General features: G+C 45.0%; 1 protein-coding gene across 4 annotated transcripts in view; it reads right to left on the bottom strand.

The window, feature by feature from the left end:
* GATAD2B (GATA zinc finger domain containing 2B) overlaps window positions 1–18,918 on the bottom strand; it is a 117,385-nt gene that overhangs the window by 98,292 nt on the left and 175 nt on the right. The window contains exon 1 of one of the 4 annotated variants that reach the window (XM_058439267.1): window positions 18,598–18,836. The exons of 1 other annotated variant lie outside the window; for it this stretch is intronic. The gene's annotated coding sequence lies outside the window, so the exon portion shown is untranslated. Of the gene's footprint in view, window positions 1–16,077; window positions 16,181–18,597; window positions 18,837–18,918 lie in introns of those variants that run through there. 2 more of the 4 variants (XM_032154533.2, XM_032154534.2) reach the window with 2 other exon arrangements.

Raw genomic sequence — 18,918 nt, 5'->3', positions numbered from 1 at the left:
TCCCGGGTTCACGCCATTCTCCTGCCTCAGCCTCTCCGAGTAGCTGGGACTACAGGCGCCCGCCACCACGCCCGGCTAATTTTTTTGTATTTTTAGTAGAGACGGGGTTTCACCGTGGTCTTGATCTCCTGACCTCTTGATCCGCCCGCCTCGGCCTCCTAAAGTGCTGGGATTACAAGCGTGAGCCACCGCGCCCGGCCCAATTTCTAACACATAAAGAAAAATACCCAGCCTGGCCAATATGGTGAAACTCCATCTCTAATAAAAATACAATTAGCCGGGCATGGTGGCAGGAGCCCTGTAGTCTCAGCTACTTGGGAGGCTGAGACAGGGAGAATCTCTTGAACCCGGGAGGCGGAGGTTGCAGTGAGCAGAGATCACGCCACTGCACTCCAGCCTGGGTGACAGAGCCTGACTCCGTCTCAAAAAAATAAGAAAAATACAGTGATCCAAGGGTCTACGTGAAATAAAAACTATCTATAACTGAGCAGAATCCCATTCAGATTTCTAGCCCAAAGTAAAAAACTATGTGAAAAGAAAAACCCATCCTAAAATTCATATGGCATCTCAAGGAAGCCCAAACAGCCAAAACAATTTTGAAAAAAAAAAAAAAGAAAAAAAAGAAAAAACAAAGTCAGATGACTCATCCTTCCTGATTCCAAAACTTACTATTTAACTACAGTAATCAAAACAGTGTGGTAGCCAGGCATAGTGGCACCTGCCTGTAATCCCAGCTACTCAGGACACTGAGGCAGGAGAACTGCTTGAGCCCAGGAGTTTGAAACCACGCCTGGGCAACATAGCAAGAACCAGTCTCTCAAAAAAAAAAAAAAAAAAAAAAAAAAAGGCGGGTGCAGTGGCTCACACCTGTAATCCCAGCACTTTGGGAGGCCAAGGGGGGCAGATCACCTGAAGTCAAGAGTTTGAGACCAGCCTGGCTGACATGGTGAAACCCTATCTCTACTAAAAATACAAAAATCAGCTGGGCGTGGTGGCATACATCTGTAATCCCAGCTACTAGGGAGGCTGAGACAGGAGAATCGCTTGAAACTGGGAGTCGGAGGTTGCACTGGGCCGAGATCACGCCACTGCACTCCAGCCTAGCGACAGAGGGAGGCTCCCTCTCAAAATAAAAAAAAATAAAAATAAAAAAATCTCCCACCCCCCCTTCACACACACACATACACAAAACAGTGTGGGGCCGGGCGTGGTGGCTCACAGCTGTAGTCTCACCACTTGGAGAGCCCGAGGCTCTCTTGACCTCACTTGATTTGAGGTCAGGAGTTTGAGACCAGCCTGGCCAATATGGTGAAACCCTGTCTCTAGTAAAAAATACAAAAAAATTAGCCAGGTGTGGTGGCGTGTGCCTGTAGTCCCAGCTACTCGGGAGGCTGAAGTAGGAGAATCGCTTGAATCTGGGAGACAGAGGTTGCAGTGAACCAAGATTGTGCCACTGCACTCCAGCCTGGGCAACAGAGCCAGACTCTGTCTTAACAACAAAAAATTAACACAAAATATTGTTCTTTTATGAGTTGCTGTAACACATTTACAGCAATACAAAAATGATCCAATACAAAAAGTAAATTTAAAAAAATGAGAAAAAACGCAAAATGAATGAAAGACTAAACAGAAGACCTAAAACTCTTAGATGCTTCATGATGTTGGACTTGACAATGATTTATTAGACACCAAAAGCACAGGCAAAAAAGGAAAAAAAAAGATAAACTGGACTTCATCAAAATTAAATTTTTTGTGCATCAAAGGACACTATAGAGTGAAAGAGCAACCCACTGAATGAGAATCACATATGTGGATAATGGATTAAAATCCAGAATATACAAAACTCCTACAACTTAGAAACAAAAACAACAACAAAAACCCAATTAAAAACTAAGCAAAAGATCTGAATAGACATGTCTCCAAAGGAAATATACAAATAGCTAATAAGCACCTGAAAAGATGATCAACATCACTAATCTTAGGGAATTACAAATTAAAACCACAATGAGATACCACCTCACATCCACCAGAATTCCTATTCAAAAACAAACAAACAAAAAATAATAACAAGTGTTGGCAGGGATGTGGAGGGACTGGAACCTTTGTGCATTGCTGACAGAAATGTAAATGATACAGTTACTGTGGAAAACTGTAACAATTACTCAAAAACAGAATTATCATGATCTAACAATTCCAATTCTGGATATATATCCTATACGCAAAACAATCGAAAGCAGGGACTCAAGCAGGTATCTGCCCAGTCATGTTCACAGCAGCCTTGTTTGCAACAGCCAAAGGCGGAAACAATCCAGATATCCACCAACCAATGAATGGATAAACAAAATAAGGTATTTACATACAAAGGAATATTATTCAGCCTTAAAAAATGAAATTCTGATACATGCTACAGCACGGATAAATCCTGAAGATATTTTCTGTGTAATAAGCCAGACACAAAAGGACAAATGTGGTATGATTCCATTTATATGAAGCACCTGAAGTAGTCAAATTCATAGAAATAAAGTAGCATGGTGACTGCCAGGAGCTGGGGAGAGGGGAGAATGGGAGTTATAGTTCAATATGTACAAAGTTTCAGTTTGGGAAGATGAAAAAGTTCTGGAGATTAATGTTGGTGTTGGTTACACAACATCAATGTATTTAATGCCACTAAACTGTATACTTTAAAATGGTAATTTTTTTTTTTTTTTGAGATGGAGTCTCGCTCTGTCACCCAGGTTGGGATGCAGTGGCTTGAGCTCAGCTCACTGCAACCTCTGCCTCCCAGGTTCAAGCAATTCTCCTGTCTCAGCCTCCTGAGTAGCTGGGACTACAAACGCCTGCCACCACACCCAGCTAATTTTTTTGTTGTTGTTTGAGATGGAGTTTCGCTCTGTCGCCCAGGCTGGAGTGCAGTGGCGTGATCTCGGCTCATTGCAACCTCTGCCTCCTGAGTTCAAGTGATTCTTCTGCCTCTGCCTCCCGAGTAGCTGGGATTACACGCATGCGCCACCACGTCCAGCTAATTTTTGTATTTTTAGAAGAGACCGGGTTTCACCATGTTGCTAGGGCTGATCTCGAACTCCTAACCTCATGATCTGCCTGCCTCAGCCTCCCAAAGTGCTGGGATTACAGGCGTGAGCCACCACGCCCAGCCTAAGATGGTAAATTTTATGTTATGTACATTTTAACACAAACACACATGCACGCATGCACACATCTATGTGCCAGGTTTACCATTATCTTTTTGACAAGAATGACTAACAGGCTGGGTGCCATGGCTCATGCCTGTAATCTCACCACTTCGGGAGGCTGAGGTGGGAGGACTGCTTGAGCCTAGGAGTTTGAGACTAGCCTGGGCAATATAGCATGGGCAACATAGCAAGACCCCATCGCTATAAAATTTTAAAAAATGAAAAGTAAAACATGACTAACGTGTACTGGGTGTTTACTATCTGCCAGGCACAGAGAAGTTAAGTAAAAGACCTTACAACTAACTAAACGGTGGAGCAGAAATTTGAACCCAGGACTTTTTGACTCCAGAAACACACTTTTTTTTTTTTTTTTGAGATGGAGTTTCGCTCTTATTGCCCAGGCTGGAATCCAATGTCGCAATCTCACAACCTCCACTCCCGGGTTCCAGCGATTCTCCTGCCTCAGCCTTCCCAGTAGCTGGGATTACAAGCACGTGCCACCACGCCCAGCTAATTTTATGCTTTTAGCAGAGACAGGGTTTCTCCATATTGATCAGGCTGGTCTTGAACTCCTGACCTCGGGTGATCCACCCGCCTGGCCCTCCCAAAGTGCTGGGATTACAGGTGTGAGCCACCGCACCCGGCCTAGAAACATACTTTAAAAAAGAAAGAAAGAAAGAAACAAGGTTGTGTTTTATCCCCAAGGCTGGAATGCAGTGGTGCAATCCTAGGTCACTGCAGCCTCTAACTCCTAAGCTCAAGCAATTCTCCTGCCTCGGCCTCCCAAAGTGCTCTGTAACACGGATTACATCTCAGCACTTTAGGAGGCCTGGGTAGGAGGACTGCTTGAGCCCAAGAGTTCAAGACCTGCCTGGACAACACAGCGAGATTCCCATCCCCACAAAATTTATTTTAAAAATTAGCTGGGTATGGTGGCACGTGCCTGTGGTCTCAGCTACTTGGGAGACTAAGGTGCAAGGATCACTTGAGCCCAGGAAGTGAGGGCTATAGTGAGCCATGATCACACAACTGCATTCCAGCCTGGGCAAGAGAGCAAAATCTTGTCTCATTAAAAATAATTTTTTTTTTTTTTTTTTTTGAGACAGAGTCTTGCTCTGTCGCCCAGGCTGGAGTGCAGTGGCGCAATCTGGGCTCACTGCAACCTCCGCCTCCCGGGTTCACGCCATTCTCCTGCCTCAACCTCCCGAGTAGCTGGGACTACAGGCGCCCACCACCATGCCGATTAATTTTTTGTATTTTTAGTAGAGATGGGGTTTCACCGTGGTCTTGATCTCCTGACCTCGTGATCTGCCTGCCTTGGCCTCCCAAAGTGCTGGGATTACAGGCGTGAGCCACCGTGCCCGGCCACATTAAAAATAATTTTTAAGGCCAGGCACGATGGCTTATGCCTGTAATCCCAGCACTTTGGGAAGCCACGGCAGGCAGATCACAAGTCAAAAGATCAAGACCATCCTGGCCAACATGGTGAAACCTGTCTCTATTAAAAATACAAAATTTATTGGCCAGGTGCGGTGGCTCACGCTTGTAATCCCAGCACTTTGGGAGGCCGAGGCGGGCGGATCACGAGGTCAGGAGATCGAGACCACGGTGAAACTCCGTCTCTACTAAAAAATACAAAAAATTAGCCAGGCGTGGTGGCGGGCGCCTGTACTCCCAGCTACTCGGAGAGGCTGAGGCAGGAGAATGGCGTGAACCTGGGAGGCGGAGATTGCAGTGAGCCGAGATTGCACACCGTTCCCCCAGCCGGGGCGAAAAGGGGAACCCCCATCAAAAAAAAAAAAAAAAAAACAAAAAAAAAACAAAATTTGGCCAGATGTGGTAGCTCACGCCTATAATCCCAGCAATTTGGGAGACTGAGGTGGGCAGATCACAAGGTCAGGAGTTCGAGACCAGCCTGGCCAACATGGTGAAACCCCGTCTTTACTAAAAATACAACAAAAAAATTAACTGGGTGTGGTGGCACGCACCTATAATCCCAGTTACTTGGGAGGCTGAGGCAGGAGAATCGCTTGAACCTGGGAGGCAGAGGTTGCAGTTAGCCGAGATCATGCCATTGCACTCCAGCCTAGGCAACACAGCAAGACTCCATCTCAAAAAAAAAAAAAAAAAAAAAATTAGCTGGGCATGGTGGCACATGCCTGTAGTTCCAGCTACTTAGGAGGCTGAGGCAGGCAAATTGCTTGAACCCAAGAGGCGGAGGTTGCAGTCAGCCGAGACTGCGCCACTGTACTCCAGCCTGGCAACAGAGCGAGACTCTGTCTCATCATCATAATAATAATAATAATAATTTTTTAAAAAGTAATGTTATATGTATAGATATGTAAGCTTTCTAAAATACTGCCTAAAAACAAGGAATTCATGGTGAATTGGTAAGCTACTAGCGATTTTCACACACAGGTTAGAAGACCACTTGCCAAGTATGTATGTTCCCCAACTTACAATGGCTCAACTTAAAATTTTTCGACTTTACGATGGTGTGAAGGTGATACACATTCAGTAAAACTGTACTTCAAGTACACATACAACCATTCTGGTTTACACCTTCGGTATAATATTCAATAAATTACATGAGATATCCAATACTTTATTATAAAATAGGCTTCGGGCTGGGCGCAGTGGCTCATCCCTGTAATCCCAGCACTCCGGGAGGCCAAGGTGGGTGGATCACCTGAGGTCAGGAGTTCAAGACCAGCCTGGCCAACATGGTGAATCCCCATCTCTAATAAAAATACAAAAATTAGCCAGACGTGGTGGCGAGCACCTGTAATTCCAGCTACTCAGGAGGCTGAGGCAGAAGAATCACTTGAACCCAGGAGGCAGAGATTGCAGTGAGCCGAGATTGCGCCACTGTGCTCTAGCCTGGGTGACACAGCAAGACTCTGTGTCAAAATAAATAAATAAATACAATAAATAAATAAATAAAATAGGCTTTATATTAGACAATTTTGTCCAACTGTAAGCTAATGTAAGCATTTTGAACATATTTAAGGTAAGCTAGGCTAAGCTATGATGTTTAGTAGGTTAGCTGTATTAAATGCATTTCTGACTTAGGCTATTTTCAACTTACAATAAGTTTACATGAACACAACCTCATCGTAAATAAAGGAGCATCTGTATATAGTACAATAAAAGGTGTTCCCTACAGGTGAGAAGGTAGAGAAATAAATCTCTAAAATATTTTGATTCATAGAAGCTTTAAGAGTATCAGTGAGAAATTCAAGCATATTCTCTGGAACACAGATGTTCCAGGGGATAAAGTGAAAAAAGAGCAAAAGCTATTCTAGTTTAACCAAAGGAGGAAAGCTTTCAAGAAATTAAATGAAAAATATCCACTAAAAGTACCACCAATACTATTTTCTCATATCCAGCCACAAAAACTCAATTTATACACAACACTGAGAATGGTTGTTTTTTTTAAAGAAAGACAAGAGAGCAAGAGGAGAGAATGAGAGAGATACACATACACACAAATCAACAAAGTCTTCACAATAACCAACAAAAGAAAGAGTTAATGTGACACAGTTTAGGCAGCTCATTAAAGATTTACTAAGCAGTGTATCAACAAAATTAACAACAGAATTAAAAATGCACAACTTCCGGGCCGAGTGTGGTGGCTCATGCCTGTAATCCCAGCACTTTGGGAGGCCGAGGTGGGTGGATCGCCTGAGGTCAGGAGTTCGCGACTAGCCTGACCAACATGGTGAAACCCTGTCTCTACCAAAAATACAAAAAATTAGCCAGGCATGGTGGTAGGCGCCTGTAATCCCAGCTACTCAGGAGGCTGAGGCAGGAGAATCACTTGAACCTGGGAGGCGGAGGTTGCAGTGAGCAGAGATCGCGCCACTGCACTCCAGCCTGGGCAACAAGAGTGAAACTCCATCTCAAAAAAAAAAAAAAAAAAATGCCAACTTCCAAAGCCTTCTTCACTTAATTTATAAACCTATAAAATGATGGGTAAAAATCTCACTGTCCTCCTCTAATACCTCCCTGCACCATAACAGTATCCTTTATTCATCAGTCCTTTTATACCCTCAACGCAACTGAATCTAGAACACAAAAGTCACACATAAACTACAGACATTTTAATTTTTGTATTTTGATAAAACTTTATCATATTCTATTTTACTCTCCCTGTAATTATCAAGTATTCACAGAGCCAGAATAGAAGGTTTAATTTGGAAATTAAAAATGCCCAGATTCTAACCTTAGTTATACTCTTCGGTGATATCTACTACAATATATTTGACAAAGTTAGGAACTTATAGTATAATATTAGGTAGATTTAAAGGCTTTCATAGTACAAAGTCATGCAACAATCAAACTGTTCAGAAAGGGTGGTACCTATATATGTAAATTCATGAGTTCTTAAAAGAAATTGAAGAAATTTTTTTTCTTCACCAGCTCAGTTACAACTATCCTCCTGGGAATGCACTGAAGGTGAAGGCTAAGTTGGTTGAAGGCTAAGTTGGTTGACAGGGCAAGAATCCGTCTCAAAATAAATAAATAAGCAAAACTTTCAAATTCTCTATACACTCAGGTGAGAAACTGAGAATTACTATCTGAATTATTGAGAATGACACAATAACACACAAATTAACGCATGGACACTTATTAAAGGCCAAACTGTAGTGCACAGAAAGAATGTCATGCTATTCACATCAAATTTCACAGAACCTAACGGAGCAATACTTCAAAGGTCTTCTGGCCAACCTGTCCACGGCAGTAGCAACACATGTGACCAACTGTTTCAATCCTTTTGATGGCAACACATCAATCTAGCCATGTAAATGTTAAAGAGTGATTGGAAAACCACCCCTCCTTACAAAATGTTACCCTACTGAGCAAATTTTTTCAATTTCTTTACTGGTAGATTAAAATTTCACACTGCTAGATAAAAAGTTTGGAATCTAGGAGTGAATATCATTCAGATAACCTTTACGCCTTAAGGTACGACAGGCCGGGCACAGTGGCTAACACCTGTAATCCCAGCACTTTGGGAGGTCGAGGCAGGTGGATCACCTGAGGTCAGGAGTTTGAGACCAGCCTGGCCAACATGGTGAAACCCTGTCTCTACTAAAAATACAGCCAGGTGTGGTGGCGGGCACCTCCCAGCTATACGGGAGACTGAGACAGGAGAATTGCTTGAACCCGGGAAGTAGAGGTTGCAGTGAGCCAAGATTGCGATACCGCACTCCAGCCTGGGCGACAAGAGTGAGACTCTGTCTCCAAAAAAAAAAAAAAAAAAAAATTGTATTTTTAGTAGAGACAGGGTTTCACCATGCTGGCCAGGCTGGTCTGGAACTGTTGACCTCAGGCGATCCACCCACCTCAGCCTCCCAAAGTGCTGGGATTACAGGTGTGAGCCACCACACCCAGCCAGGACAAATTTCTTAAAGTTTTGTTTTAATTTCAAGACCTACATATAAACTTTTAAAGGACTGGAAAAAAAATAATCAAAGGTATTGTTCCTTATCTCCTCTGATCCCCAGGCCTGTCTGCATGCATCACAGAAGAGAAATAATGGTGAGTTTTACAGCTTTCTTAGTGTGATACTGCCATCTTTACAGAAAGCAAGGGTTTCTGCTCATTAACAAAATTGAAACCTTACTCTCCTGTTTCTAGCCTGTTAGATGAAAGGCAGGGGCACCAGCTCAGTTACAACTATCCTCCTGGGAATGCACTGAAGGTGAAGGCTAAGCTGGTTGAACTGCAATGTTTGCCTTCGAATTCATGGAGGAAAAATGGCAGCCCTCATACCACTGATGTTTCTAAAAAATATCTGGCCTAAGCCAGGTGCCATGGCTCATACCTGTAATCCCAGCACGTTGGGAGGCTGAGGCAGGCAGATCACGAGGTCAAGAGATCGAGACCATCCTGGCTAACACGGGGAAACCCCGTCTGTATTAAAAATACAAAAAAAATTAGCCAGGCATGGTGGTGGGCACCTGTAGTCTCAGCTACTCGGGAGGCTGAGCAGGAGAATGGCGTGAACCCGGGAGGCAGAGCTTGCAGTGAGCCGAGATTGTGCCACTGCACTTCAGCCTGGACGACAAAGCAAGACTCTGTCAAAAAAAAAAAAAAAAAAAGAAGAAGAAGAAGAAAAAAATTAGTCAAGAGTTACAAGGGGCGGGGCACAGTGGCTCACGCCTGTAATCCCATCACTCTGGGAGGCCAAGGCAGGCAGATCACAAGGTCAGGAGTTCGAGACCAGCCTGGCCAACACAGTGAAACCCTGTGTCTACTAAAAATACAAAAATTAGCTGGGCATGGTGGCAGGCACCTGCAATCCCAGCTACTCAGGAGGCTGAGGCAGGAGAATCGTTTGAACCCAGGAGGCGAAGGTTGTAGTGAGCTGAGATCGTGCCGTTGCACTCCAGCCCCCAAGACTCTCTCTTAAAAAAAAAAAAAAAAAGAGTTGTGAGGAAAGCTCAACTTGTGTAAACACATAACAATTAAAAATAATACAGTGCTTTACAGTTTATAAAGTACCTTTACATGCATTATCTTACTTGACTGACAAAGAAACCTAGCAAAATAGATAAAGCAGTTACTGATCCTCATTTCTAAGCTGAGGAAACTAAGGCTCAGAGACTTCAAGTGACTCAACCAAGGTCACACAGATGGTAAATGGCAGAACCAAGGTTCCAACCCTTGTTCTGTTCCCAGAACATAACAGAAGGGGCATTTCTAAATTTATGCTGCATTTTCTAAACCCATAGGAGTATTTATTCAGCAAATATTTTTAAATATTTTTTAGGTGACAGGCACCATGCTATGCAATGGAAATACAATAGTAAAAAGACACACCAAGGCTGGGTGCAGTGGTTGACACCTGTAATCCCAACACCTTAGGAGGCCAAGGCAAGAGGACTACTTGAGGCCAGGAGTTCAAGACCTGCCTGGGCAACACAGGGAGACCCCATCTCTACAAAAAATTAAAAAATTAGGCTTGGTGGTATGTATCTGTGGTCTCAACTACTCAGGAGGCTGAGGCAGGACTGCTTGAGCTCAGGAGTTCGAGGTTACACTAAACTATGACTGTACCATTGCATTCCAATCTGGGCAACAGAGCAAGGCTGTGTCTCAAAAGAAAAAAAAAAAAGGCCAGGAGCAGTGGCTCACGCCTGTAATCCCAACACTTTGGGAGGCTGAAGTAGACGGATTGCTGAGGCCAGGAGTCTGAGACCAGCCTGGCCAACATGGCAAAACCCTGACTCTACTAAAAATACAAAAACTAGCCAGGTGTAGTGGCACGTGCCTATAATCCCAGCTACTCAGGAAGCTGAGGCGGGAGGATCACTTGAACCCGGGAGGCGGAGGTTGCAGTGAGCTGAGACCACGCCACTGTACTCCAACCTGGGCGAAAGAGCAAGACTCCATTTCAAGAAAAAGCCCATGTGTGGTGGCTCACACCTGTAATCTCAGCACTTTGGGAGGCCGAGGTGGGTGGATCATTTGAGGTCAGGAGTTCAAGACCAGCCTGGCCAACAAGGTGAAACCATGTCTCTACCAAAAAAAAAAAAAAATAGCCCAGTGTGGTGGCAGGTGCCTGCAGTCCCAGCTATTTGGGAGGCTGAGGCAGGAGAATCGCTTGAACCCAGGAGATGGGGGTTGCAGTGAGCTGAGATCGCACCACTGCACTCCAGCCTGGGCAACAGAGTGAGACTCTGACTTAAACAACAAAAAAAAGGCACAGCATCATTCTGTTTTCAGGTTGCTTACAAACTATTAGGCGTTTTGGGGAGAGGACAAATGATATTTAAAAATTATCACCCAAGTGTGGTGGCTCACACCTGTAATCCCAGCACTTTGGGAGGCCAAGGTGGGAAGATCTCCTAAAGTCAGGAGTTCGAGACCAGCCTGGACAACATGAACAATATGGTAAAACTCCATCATCTCTACTAAAAACTACAAAAATTAGCCGGGCATGGCAGCAGGCACCCGTAATCCCAGCTACTTGGGAGGCTGAGGCAGGAGAATCACATGAACCCGGAAGGCGGAGGTTGCAGTGAGCTGAGATCGCGCCTTTGCACTCCAGCCTGGGTAACACAGCAAAACTCTGTCTCCAAAAAAATAAAATAAAATAAATAGGCCAGACACAGTGGCTCACGCCTGTAATCCTAGCACTTTGGGAGGCCGAGCCGGGTGGATCACAAGGTCAAGAGATCAAGACCAGCCTGGCCAAAGTGGTGAAACCCTGTCTCTACTAAAAATACAAAAATTAGCTGGGCGCGGTGGCATGCTTATAGTCCCAGCTACTCGGGAGGCTGGGGCAGGAGAATCACTTGAACCTGGGAGGCGGAGGTTGCAGTGAGCCAAGATCGCACCATTGCACTCCAGCCTGGGTGACAGAGCGAGACTCTATCTCAAAAAACAAATAAATAAATAAAAATAAAATAAATAAAAATTATGAGAGCAAAGAAGAAAATGTATCTAACTTTCTTTGGGCAAGTCAGGGAAGGTTTCCCAAAAGAAGTAGCATTCTTTATGAGATTTAGAAGCTACCTGTAATTAAAAAGAACTGTATTTCAAAAATTAGCTGGGCAAAGTGGCACAGGCCTATAGACCCAGCTACTGAGGAGGCTGAGGTAGGAGGATCCCTTGAACTCAGGAGGTGGAGGTTGCAGTGAGCCGAGATCGTGCCACTGTGCTCCATGGAGCCTGGGCAACAGAGACAGACCTTGTCCAAGAAAAAAAAAAAAAAACCCACTGTATTTGCTCACACATTAACTATAAGGCACAGAAGTAGGACTGGATAGGAAGGCAAATGCCAACATCATAAAGGGCCTTGAATACCACTCGAAGCTTACATTTTAATCTGTTAATAATTGGAAACTACTAAATACTTTTAAGATGAGGAAAGTAGAATAATCAGTAAGTGTTAGACTATTTTGAAGACACGATGATAGAAAGTTTACAAGAGAATAAGACGGCCAGGTGCGGTGGCTCACGCCTGTAATCCCAGTACTTTGGGAGGCCCAGGTGGGTGGATCACTTGAGGTCAGGAGTTTGAGACCAGCCTGGGCAACATGGTGAAACCTCGTCTCCACTAAAAATACAAAAATTATCTAGGTATAGTGGCAGACACCTGTAATCCCAGCTACTCGGGAGGCTGAAGCAGGAGAATCACTTGAACCCAGGAGGTGGAGGTTGCAGTGAGCTAAGATTGCACCACTGCACTCCAGTGACAGAGTGAGACTCCACCTCAAGAAAAAAAAAAAAAAGAGAGAGTAAGACTATAAACAGATCTGTAAGTGATCACGGCAATATGCCAAAATAAGAGCTGCTGAATGAGAACAGCAATGGAGACACAAAAGAAGCTAGATTCAGAAATATTTAGAAAGTAATAGGTAAGACAGAAGTGACAATGATGCTCACATTTCTGGTTTAGATGACTCAATGAATCACAGGGAAGAGATGATGTTGGAAATGTTGAGTTTGAGTACCAACTTGATACAAAGGTAGATATGTCTAGCACACAGTAGACAACTGGAAACAAAGGGCTGGAGTTTAGGAGAGAAATGACAATATATTGAATATATATGAAGTTTTTTCAATAATCAAGTGTATTTTACCATTTTAACGGGAAGGCAATAATTTCATCATTATTTGCATTATGCTTTAAAGTTCACAAAACATTTTATGCTTATATTTCATACTTTCGTTACACACAAACATGAGATTAGTATGACAGGTTATTTTTATTCCTATTGGATCAACAAACTTTTATTTGCTTATTTATTTATTTTTGAGACAGAGCCTCACTCTGTTGCCCAGGCTGGAGTGCAGTGGCGCAACCTCGGCTCACTACAACCTCTGCCTCCCAGGTTCAAGCTATTCTCTGCCTCAGCCTCCCAAGTAGCTGGGACTACAGGCACCCGCCACCATGTCTGGCTAATTTTTGTATTTTTAGTAGAGATGGGGTTTCACCATCTCGGCCAGGCTGGTCTTGAACTCCTGACCTTGTGATACACCTGCCTCGGCCTCCCAAAGTGGTGGGATTTCAGGTGTAAGCCACCATGCCCGGCATATTTTTTTTTTTTTTTTTTGAAACTGAGTCTCACGCTATCACTCAGGCTGGAGTGCAATGGTGCAATCTCGGCTCACTGCAACCTCCACCTCCCAGGTTCAAGCTATTCTCCTGCCTCGGCCTCCCAAGTAGCTGGGATTACAGGTGCCTGCCACCACGCCCAGCTAATTTGTGTATTTTTAGTAGACACGGGGTTTCACCATGTTGGCTAGGCTGGTCTCGAACTTCTGACCTCATGTGATCTGCCCACCTCAGCCTCCCAAAGTGCTGGGATTACAGGCGTGAGCCACCAACCCCGGCCAACAAACATTTATTATTAACTACATGCCAGGCACTGTACTAGGCACTAAACAAATTACCAAAACAAATCCATGCCTTCTAAGACCTACATCATAGAAAGAGAACCAATAGGCAATAAACGTAACAAATAAACATATAAAGGTGTAAGTCCTATGAAAAAGAAAATAGAGCGGGGAAGGATAATTAAGCATGAGGGATGGGGACTGACAATACAATTTTAAAGAGAGGAAGGATAAGACTTCATTAAAAAGGTGACATTTAAGCAAAGACGTTAAGGAGGTGAGGCAATCAGCCATTCTCTGGTGGGGAAACCTAGCTGTTTTCCCATTAGAAGGAATCACTTGGTCTTAGGAACCTGCCAAGGTTCTAAGATAAAGAGTGTGACTGATCAGCATTCAAGGAGCAAGTCAGTGTGGCTGGAATGGAGAGAGCAAGAGGGAAGATGACAGCCGATCAAAAATGGAAGAGGTTAGGGAGGGCAAACCACGTAAAGCCTTAAAGGCTATTGCAAGGACTGGCATTACTCTGTCTGCGAGAAATGAGAATTCAAAAATTAGTATCCTTACCCAAAATCAGTTAGCTAATAAATCGCAAAGCTAGAATTCAACCCAGGACTTCGAGACTCTCCACAACCTGTGTTCCACTAGTCCAATCTGTCACATATTAGTTTATCCCCTCTCTTTCAGCAAGTTTGAGTTTAAATACTCTCAAAATGCTAACATTATAAAAATCTTCTGGGTGAGAGATGCACAAGCCTTCCAGTTAACATTTGCAATCCTTCACAATTATAATGAGAATTTATTAATCCTGGTGTCTAATCTAAATCCTACTAACATTCCAGCATATATTTTTAAAGATTATAAATTCCACCTTCCCTTGAAATGAGACAAGCTGAAGAAAGCTTTTATCAGGAGATTTAAAGTATGACTCTCAGCTTTAGGTAACAGTAACCTGAATTATTTTTTTAAACGGATACTAAGGCCAGGCACAATGGCTCCATGCCTGTAATCCCAGCACTTTAGGAGGCTGAGGTGGGCAGATCACCTGAGGTCAGGAGTTCGAGACCAGCCTGGCCAACATGGTGAAACCCTGTCTCTACTAAAAATACAAAAATGAGCCAGGCATGGTGATAGGTGACTATAATCCCAGCTACTTGGGAGGTTGAGGCAGGAGAATCACTTGAACCCAGGAGGCAGAGGTTGCAGTGTGCTGAGATCACACCACTGCACTCCAGCCTAGGCGACAAGAGCAAAACTCCATTTCAAAAAATATAAAATAAAATAAAATAAAATAAAATAAAATAGAACTAGCCAGGTGTGAAAAACAGTAAGAGAATGGCTCAGGAATATGGAATTGCTATAATTTCCCTTAATTTATTTAGCAGTTTACTAAGTTAATATTAATAACAAGTTCACACATTGTCAAAGATGCTTCTGCAGTTACTGTGATTCTTTGAGGTCTGGATTTGACCACTTCATATCTCAAAAGTAACAAATGATGTGTTCTTAGTAATCTGCTGCTTTTGGTACTATAACCCAAAACTGTTGATAGTTTCTTGCCAGCTGATGGCAACTTAGGTAAATGGCAAAGGTAAGGGGGGTTTTGTGAGAGACAGCAAACATTACCAAGCCACCATCTAAATACCTCAGACAGGTTAAGCCCTAATGACCCTGGGTCACTCCCTTCTTACTGGATGAATTCAAGTTATATAGGAATATTTCATACATCCACAAGGGAGAAGGTAAAAGATGGAACATGAGGAGGGGTCTGTTTCAAATTAGACCTATTCTTCAGAGGCTTTCATCACTGCTACACAAAGAAAGGAGGTTCCTGCTTCAAGGATTCTGGAGCCACCAAAATCCCCAACCAGGACCTATAGAAACAGCTTCAGAGATTACTGAGGATAAACCAAACAATATGGCTAATAGAAGATACACCACAAAATCCAGTCATTTTAACATAAACTGAACTTCCTTATGTATCTTTTCCTAGGCTTAGCCAACAGCAGGAGAACGCAACTCTGTGTGGTATTGTCTGATAGGCTGGATTTTTTCCCCAAGCAAGAGGTGGACAGCTTTATGCCAGGACTAGATTTATGGTCAATCTGGGTGGGTGTCTTTACTCTTTCTTTCCCTCCAAACTACCTCAGAAAATGTCTGGCTATTGTGCCTTGATATGTAATAATGCAGGGCTTTAAGTACTGCAAAGGTCTGGAAAAGAAAGTCCCTCAGTCCCAGTTATGGCTCAAATCTTACGATTTCTCTAGCAGTTGTTTTAATCAACCAAAGCTGGTTGGCTTTTCTCAATGAGACAAGCAACATGAGCCTTCTAAGTTAAGTGCAGAGGGGCTGCTTGTCAGCATGACTCCCAATGGGGTGGCTAACATGGAATATGCTCCAGAGTCTAGAAATCAGGACAGCACAGCTGCTGTTTTCCTCCACATGCACCTCCAGCTTGGTGGGTGGGGGAGGAAAGGAAGAAGAATCAGTAAATTGAAACAAGAGGCGTGCTTTACATGCAACACACAAGACTCACTGCTTAAAGGTGAGATGAATTCAGAGGTCTCAACACATGACTAGGATATCTTCACTGACACAATGGTCCCCAAAATTCAACCCGGAGGTCCAGCCTTGCCCGTCTGGCAAAAAAAGGGGAGGGGGGGCGAAACCCCAAAATGGGGGACAGCATACAAGCTTTTGAAAGTACTTTAAGGTTGTGAGGCTCAGAACAAATTCCTCACACTTCCCTCTGCCACCACCCTGTGGCCCTATGCTAAGCACAGCAGTAAAAGTTACTGCCAGAATTTAGATTTGAAGGGCTGATCGGGGAACCTGGTTAACACTGTTCCTAGAAAAGTATTTGAATGCAGCCTATATTCACACCCTACTGGGACTGCCTCTACACAGGAAGTTAACAGACATCACATACGGTCAGGGAAGGCAAACCACAGTGTCATAAAGATGGATGCTGCTGTCAACTACAAATCACTCTCACTTCATGGAGAGTGTTCTCAAGTAAGGAATAATAGGCAGGACAAAAGTCTGTAAGCCTCACCTCTACTCAAACTGGGTCACTCAACCTATAGATTCAGCCTTCTGATTCCTGCTGATTAGTACTTTTCTACCTTGTTCCATGATGACTATCACTGCCACTGGACTAAAAACTCTATTCCCCTAAAAAGTGAAGACAGCCCTACCATCAACTAGTTATTCATATAAGCTATCTGCTTATATAAATCCGATCCTTGACCCAGTCCATTCCCAAATAGCCAGGGACTAGATATCAGTCACAAAAAAAGCAGCACGATCCAACAAGTGTGGGCCTTCCCTCAAAATATACTGAACCCCTCCATAGCACCTCCAGAAGTAGCCTCCTTCCCAATTAAGTACTGACAGAAATACTACTCTAGGACAATACTTGAAAGACTGCTCCAGCACCAAAAATAAGAATCCAAGTTGTTATCAGACTGCAAGAAAGAGTTCAGGTCAGCATACCAAATAAAGAGCAATAAAGTTAGCACTAAACTCCCAAACAGGATAATCACCAACAACATATAGGCACCATGCTGCTGCCAGAAAACACCAAAGTCATCTGTGCTAGGAGGGGAAGGAGACTAGATGGCTGGAGGACAGAGATGGGAGGGAAGCTTGCTTTTCACTTTGTACAACCACATGCATGCTTTTCTACTCAAAATATAAATTTTTAGAAAAAATGTCCTAAAAACTACAAAACATCAGCTCTTCTCCAACACAGATCTGTTAAACCTGTTTTAATTCCATCAGCTACAAGTCCAAATACCTCTTTTGCAGTCTGGCCTGAAAACACTGCTCTTGCCCTTTGCTGAAATATATTAAGTATTCTTCGCCTCTGCTGAAATATATTAAGTATCCCCCCATCTCTCTCTCTCTCACACACATACACACACACACACACACACAAGCCCCCCCAAATAAGTATTTATCAGAAATGAGAAAACTGGTTCTCAGGAGGCTACCTGATTCTCCAGGGGACAACAGAGAAAAGGTTGCTAGCTAGCTCAGTTAGCATCCACATGCCACCCACCACCAAGCCTCCATCTCCACCTCACTGCCAGCCCTATGAGCTAACATCTTGTGTTTGGAAGTTGATGCTGGGGAAGAATCCAAAGAGGCTACCATACCTTTATGAAAGGGGAAAGCTGTACCGGGCGCGCGAATGGCACCTAAACCTCTGCACTCGCAGGAGTGGCTCGCTCCTCAGTGTAACTGAGAGCAGGGAGGCCAAAAGTACTCTAAGTCCCGGTTTGGTTAGGGAAGAGTAAGTTCCACTGACCCTCAGGAACTGAACTGGAAGACAGATCCAGTGTGTCCCACAAGCCCAGTCGCTGTAGAAGCTAAGTGCCCACATAGGCTGAGACAATTCTCTTCCCCTACGGGAGGGCGAGGGAACGGTGGACGACGAAATAAAGGGGTAAGGTTCTGCGCTCCTGATCCCTTTCCCTAAATAAAGGTAATTATCTGGTGCTTCCTTCACCCTTAGATTCCCCATTCGTCCCATCCGCCCGCAAACACAAGACTGAGCAGGGAGCGGCCCCCGCACCCTGAGGGCACCACTGGAGGTGGAGAGAGTTAAAAAAAAAAAAGGGGGGGGGCGCGCTAGAGAGGAAAAGAGGGGAGCATGGCGGGCATGAGGCAGGGAGTGAAAGCGGGGATGGCGGGGGAAACGGGGCGTGAGGGAGGGGAGAAAGAGTACAAGGAGACGAAATGAAGGGACACGAGCTGGGGGCGCGCGAGGCCGAAGTGAAAGACCGGGTCGCGCGCGCGGAGGGGGGAGAGGATGAGGTGAAGAGGGAGCGCGAGGCGGGGGCGCGCCGTGCCGGGGTGGGGGGAGGGGGACGCAAGGCGGGGGCGCGCGGGCGGGCGTCGGCTCGCGGGCGCTTCCCCTCCCCCCGCCCCTCCACCTTTCCCTTCCCCCACCTCCGCCACCACTGCCTCTTCCCAGCCTCCTTCCCTTCCTCGCTCCTCACCGCCCCCGGGCGGGCGGGCGGCCAGGCTGGCCTAGGCCAAAGCTCCTCACCTGGCGGTGGCGGTGTAACTCCCGGCTAGCTCGCCTCCTCAGGCGGCGGCGGAGGCGTCGAAAAAGGAAGAGGCGACGGCACAGGGGGATCCAGACCCCGCTGACGGGACTAGGGACGGGGGTGGGGGAGGGGGGCGGGCCGGACCGGGGCGGGCGGGCGGAGCAGACACTGCGGTACAGACGGGGGCAGCGGCGGCGGCGGCGGCTGCACCGGCGGCGGCGGCACCACACAAACAAGGACGCTGATTGGGCAGCTGCCAAGCGCCTCGGCTCCGCCTTACCCACACGCCACGACGCCCATTGGGCGACCTAAGCCGGCCA

The sequence above is a fragment of the Hylobates moloch genome, unplaced genomic scaffold, assembly GCF_009828535.3.
Source record: "Hylobates moloch isolate HMO894 unplaced genomic scaffold, HMol_V3 SCAFFOLD_5, whole genome shotgun sequence".
Classification (NCBI taxonomy): domain Eukaryota; kingdom Metazoa; phylum Chordata; class Mammalia; order Primates; family Hylobatidae; genus Hylobates; species Hylobates moloch.
This window is presented reverse-complemented; position numbering and strand designations above follow the sequence as displayed.